This window comes from Desmodus rotundus, chromosome 5, assembly GCF_022682495.2.
Source record: "Desmodus rotundus isolate HL8 chromosome 5, HLdesRot8A.1, whole genome shotgun sequence".
Taxonomy (NCBI): domain Eukaryota; kingdom Metazoa; phylum Chordata; class Mammalia; order Chiroptera; family Phyllostomidae; genus Desmodus; species Desmodus rotundus.
Window position 1 is genome coordinate 95,825,388 of NC_071391.1, and position 5,721 is coordinate 95,831,108.

General features: G+C 35.3%; 1 pseudogene; it reads left to right on the forward strand.

The window, feature by feature from the left end:
• The first annotated feature begins 2,171 nt into the window (after positions 1 to 2,171).
• LOC112315165 (ribosomal L1 domain-containing protein 1-like) lies at positions 2,172 to 4,943 on the forward strand (annotated as a pseudogene).
• Positions 4,944 to 5,721: the final 778 nt, after the last annotated feature.

Here is a 5,721-nt window from a genome sequence, read left to right on the forward strand (position 1 = left end):
CTGAATAATGAAAAAAGAATGACAATAAAATTGAAAGTTACTAGCTACCTAATCAGTCTTTACCTAAGACTTTTTTAAAGGATACTTCTGAAGTAAAATAGAAACCTTTGGAGGGCTTAAAGTCATTTGCTTTTGTTTGGAAATGATTTCAACTTTAGCAGTATTTATGGTCTTCCTGTAATAAAGACAAATAATAAACTCAACTACATATTTGTATACAATCTGGTGTCACATTTTCAGATTTTTGCTAGCTTTAGGTTTATTTTTAGATTGTCAACATGTTTAATACTAATAGTATATTGTGTATTAGGTTTTAGTTATTTTAAACAACTCCATATATACTTTCAGCTCTTGCCATAGAGTTTCCAATGTTTAGGTCTCTATATAACTTTATATCTTGGTTGGTTGAATTTATCCTCAAATAATATTATTTTATTTTCTCCAGAAAAAATGGTTTAAAAAATTTTGATACATTCTTTGCCTCAGATGTTTGTTGACACATTTACTGCCTACAGAAATGTAGCATTGCTGTGAAGAAACCTTAAATTGGTCTAATTTATCAGTGATTCTATCTGGCACTGGAATTTTATCTGATAGAAAGATTTTTAACTATGAATTCAATTTATTTCATAGATTTGGAACTATCCAGGGTATTTATTTCTTCTTGAGTGAGCTTTGTTTTATTTTTCTTCCAGGGAAGTCCACCATTTCAACTAAGTTGTTGACCAATTTAAACTTCGAGTTTATTGTTTTCTTATTTTAGGTTTGGAGTTAATCTGTTCTTATTTTTCTAGTTTCATAAGGTTAATCCTAAGAACATTTACTTGAGAACTTTCTCCTTTTCTAATATAAGTATTTAACTCCATAAATTTCCTTTCAGGTCCTTCTTTTCTTTCATTACACTCATTTTTATGTGTCATGCTGCTGTTTTATTTTTATCTCTCTTTAAAATACTAATATCACTCTTAATATTTTCCATTTTTTGCCAGGAATGGTTCACTTATAATTTTTAAAAAATGTTTCTCATTAAATACTTTACATAGTATTAGTAACCTAAAATCTTCCTCTGTTTTCTAGGGCAACTTTTCTTGTACATTCTTATTATAGCTTTTGTTTTAATTTCCTTCCATATTCTCACTGGATAGATAGATAAATATACTCATACTAATAAATTCATACACACATATATGTTTATCTTGTATATGATAATCTCTCTGTCCTACTACAGTCTTCAGCATTTTAATATGTTACTATGTTGGCTCATGAGTTTTGATCATCAGTTCCTCTTTCACTGGCCATTTGGGAAGTTAGAATTTTTTCTGTATAGAAATAATTCTAATTAACCCGTGGCTTTTCCCACCTAAATTGGCTTATTTTAAATAGGAGTTACTTGTCTGGACTCAACTTTTTCCTTGGCTTTCTCTTCTGACTTGACTTAAACTCTTTTTTTTCTAAAGATTTTATTTATTTATTTTTAGAGAGATGGGAAGGGTAGGAGAAAGAGAAGGAGAGAAATGTCGATGTGCAAGAGATACATCAACCAGTTGACCTGGCCTGTAACTCAGCAATGTGCCCTGACTGGGCATCCAACCAGTGACCTTTCTGTTCATAGGCTGTCACTCAATCCACTGAGCCACACCAGCCAGGGCCAACTTAAACTCTTAACATGAATTATTTGGCCGGAACTTTTAGGATTCTGGCATTTATTTTGTGGGGTATCTCTTCCCTGGCCAAGTTTAGAGGCTTTCTGTGTCCATGTTATGATCTTTCCTTCTTTTGACCTTATTCTCACTGATTCAATACATATTCTTCTCATTTCATATTTGAAATTATTGATATTGATTTTTGGATTTATCATTTTACCTTAGATATAATACTATAATAGCTAATATTAATTTGAGATAATTATTATGTGCTAATTATTACTCTGTCTTGGTCTAAGTTGTAGAAGATAAAACTTAAGAAAGTGGTATTGTGCTCAGGCTTTACTAGCAGTACAATCTCAGCATTATGCATTAGAAGAAAAGGAATGAAAAAGATCAAGAGTAGGGAAAGAACACAAAATGGCTGCAGCTTATAAGGAAACCCAGCTGGCCCCTTAACTTCCCAGGTACAGGCCTTGGGGGAGCCAGCTGTGCATCCATACAAGAGTCTGCAACAAGTGAGAGAGAATGGAGGACTCAGCTTCCACCCCACCCACAACCTCAACAGCAGGTGCAGCCTCCACTCCAGTGACCTTGTCTGCACTGCAACAGATCAGAAATGTAGTAAAAGCTCTGTTGCCATATTTCGGGTCTGGAAAAAATGCAAATGGATTGCTGTTGAATGGGAATGAAAATGTATTTTTAATGGTGGTGTTACAAAAATTCCAAATAAAGAATTGGGGGTCAGATTGTCCTTGCCTGATGGTATTCATTAAGATTCAACAAATATCTGTTTATTTATTAAGGCTGAATCCAATGTAACTCCTAAAAAGACAAAATGTTTTTTTAAGAAAATTTTGAACAATCATGGAATTAAAACCATTTCTCAGATTATCACACTCTGAACTTTAGAAAGAGAATATGTAGTTTGTAAGGCCAGGTTGTGCCTCCTGGGGAGTTTCCACTTCTTCCTTACTGATGCAAGAATCAGGTGGCTCTTATCCTCAAAATTCCAAGACATTTGTGTAAGAGAAAGAAAGTTCTGGTACCTATAAATCTCCAAGCTAAGAATCTTCCCAGGCAGATCAATGAATCTTGTCTTGGCACTGATTTATGATTGTCTTGAATGATGGCACTGTCTTAAACATCTCTAAAACTGGTTCTTACAGCACTCTACATATTGTTCACACTGGCGTGCAGGTTCAGCACTCCATCAAAAACATTGATGCTGTTACAGAAAGGCTTTCACAGATATTCCCTAGAAATGAGAGGGCATGAAACCCTTTTAACTTTATTTTCTATTGTTTATACTATTAAAGTTGCCCCCACTTTTTCTCCATTTGCCCAACTCCACTTGGCCTCCCCCACACCACCACCCCCCACTCCCTCAGAGAATAGCTACACTGTTGTCCATATCAGTGGGTCATGCGTATGTGTTTTTGGCAATCCTGTCACTTTCTTTCATCCAGTTCCCCTTCCCCCTACCCTCTTACAGCTGTTAGTCTGTCCCTCTATCTATGCCTCTATTTCTGTTTTGTTCATTAGCTTATTTTGCTTATTAGATTCCACATATAAGTGAGATCATATGGTATTTGCTTTTCACTGGCTGGCTTATTTAACTTAGCATAATAATCTTCAGGTCCATCCATGCTGTTGCAAAAGGTAAGAGTTCCTTCTTTTTTACTGCTGCATAGTATTCCACTGTACAGATGTACCACAGCTTTTTTATCTACTGATCTATTGACAGACACTTGGAGAGCGAAACTGTTGTATGTGAAGACTGAGAAATTGGTTGCCCTTCATCTTTTCTTCATTCATCAGCAGGGAGGATGAAGCTAAAGGAGTGTGCACTCCTAGTCAGAAGAAAAAAGAAGCAAAGAAAGTTGGAAAACAAGAGTATAATGAAAAGCAAACAGGCTTATGAAACAGGCTAAAAAGGCTACCTCATCCCTAACTACTAGTCGTCCTCAAGTGAAAGACTCCGGACCCTAGAAGAAATTGACTGCCTGCTCAAGCCTGAGAAGAAAGAGACCTTCAGAATAAAAATGCAAAATAAAACGCAAAGTGAATTTGAAGAAGAAATTCCAGCTCTGGCTGGTGTGGCTCAGTGAAGCGAGCAGCGGCCTGTGGACCAAAGGGTTATCTGTTTGATTCCCAGTCACAGTACATGCCTGGGTTTCAGGCCAGATCCCCAGTAGGGGGTATGTGAGTGGCAACCACGCATTGATGTTTCTCTCCCTCTCTTTCTCCCTCCCTTCCCTGCTCTAAAAATAAATAATTTTTTTTTTGAAAAATAAATTCCACTAGAGGTCTCAGTAGGAAAAACTCTTACCAAAGAAAATATGGAGATACAAATACATGCCACAGGAAAGAAGTCTCCAAAAAAGAGTCCTGGCCCTCTCATCCCTCACAGAAAGAAGATACAGGCCTTCCCAGCTTTGGAAACTGGAAAGCAGCAGTCCACAATCCCTGGTAAAGATCCAGGAAAAAAGCCAAGAATCAAAGAAGAGGTGAGGAAGGAAGAAAAGTCTCCAATGGGGAAAAAAGATCCAGGACAGACATCCAAAAACCAGAGGCCTAGTTCTGATAAATCTGTAAGAAAAGCTCCCCACACTCCCAAACAGTGGCCAAAAAATCACAAAGAGCTTTAGTGGACCTAAAAGCAGTGACTTAACCAGAAGCAAGCATCAGAGCTTCCTGGAGAGCTTTTGAAAAATACCTGGGTCCTGACCCTGTAGCAACCTTCTCTAAGAGTGAGGCTTAGGCTTAAGTATGTTTAAAACTTAGGAATGTTACACAGCTGGTATTCACAAGAACTTATAGTTAAATCTATGCAGTGTAACTTCAGCTCTGGACCCCTCTTCTATATCACCTGTTTTTAGTAAGATTCTGTGGAAATTAGACAAAAAAAAATCTTTATCTGCTAGTATTTAATATGAACTTAATTTCAGTCAATCAGGCCCATAAACATATATACAGGCATATCATCAGTATTGACATTGCTACCAAAAAAAAAAAAAAGAGAAAGATTTCTCCTGAATTATATTGCCTTTCTTAGTCCATGTTATTATAAATGATGATTTCTCACTGGCTGAAATTCTTACGAAAATATCTTCATGATTTTTCCCCCCTTTTCCAATGCAGTGTCTGAAAGTGTTCAAACCTCAGACAAGTATGCCCAAAGTCAACATTAGACTCTTCTATTCATCAAAACTTCATTTTCTTCTTCTCTTTAGTAATCATCATTCTGCAACCTTGTCAGCTTCTGCTGGTTATTTTAAGGACCAATTTGAAACATAAAGGTACACACTGTGAAATCCACAAGATGAAGAGAACACACATACAATATCCATACTGTGCATCCCCAAATAACCTCTTTTCAGATCATTTGCACTAGAGAGTGGGTGGGGTTTTAATATATACTTCTAATTACAAATTGCAGCATGTCATGGATCTTCAAGGTGAATATTCAAAACTGTCAAGAGTGCTATATTTCATCTTGAATGAAGTACTCTGTTTATTCAGAAGCTCATATGGAAAAACAGACTGAATTGTGTGACTTGAGATTAGGTACTAAATCTTCAGATTTATTTTATCAGATAAATATAATTGGATCAATGATAAGAATGTTATCACCTTGTTTTCAAATTTTTTTTGTTTTATTCATTTGTGTATAACACCTTTGTTTTAGGGGGATTCAAATTTCTTAACCTTAGTTACTGAAATATGTTTTGTTACCTTTGCTGAAAATGACACATTAATATTAAATTTGTTTTAAATAATTATAATGATATAGACAAAATTATAATTTAAATAAAGTTTAAAGATTGACCAAGATAAAGAAGATCAGACGGTTCTTTAGTTTGTTTTCCTTTTACCAAATTAGAAACTTTGGAGATTATTTCTTTTTAAATTACAAATAAGTTCACTCTCAAAATGTTTTTATTTTTGAAAAAAATCTTATGCAATTTTTAGCTTTCATTTTCCTTAAACATTGAGTAATAGCTTGAATGATCTTAAGTTCTCTCATAATGAAAGGGAGGGTTGTGGAGGGGTAGGAAGTGGTGAAGGTAGAGTT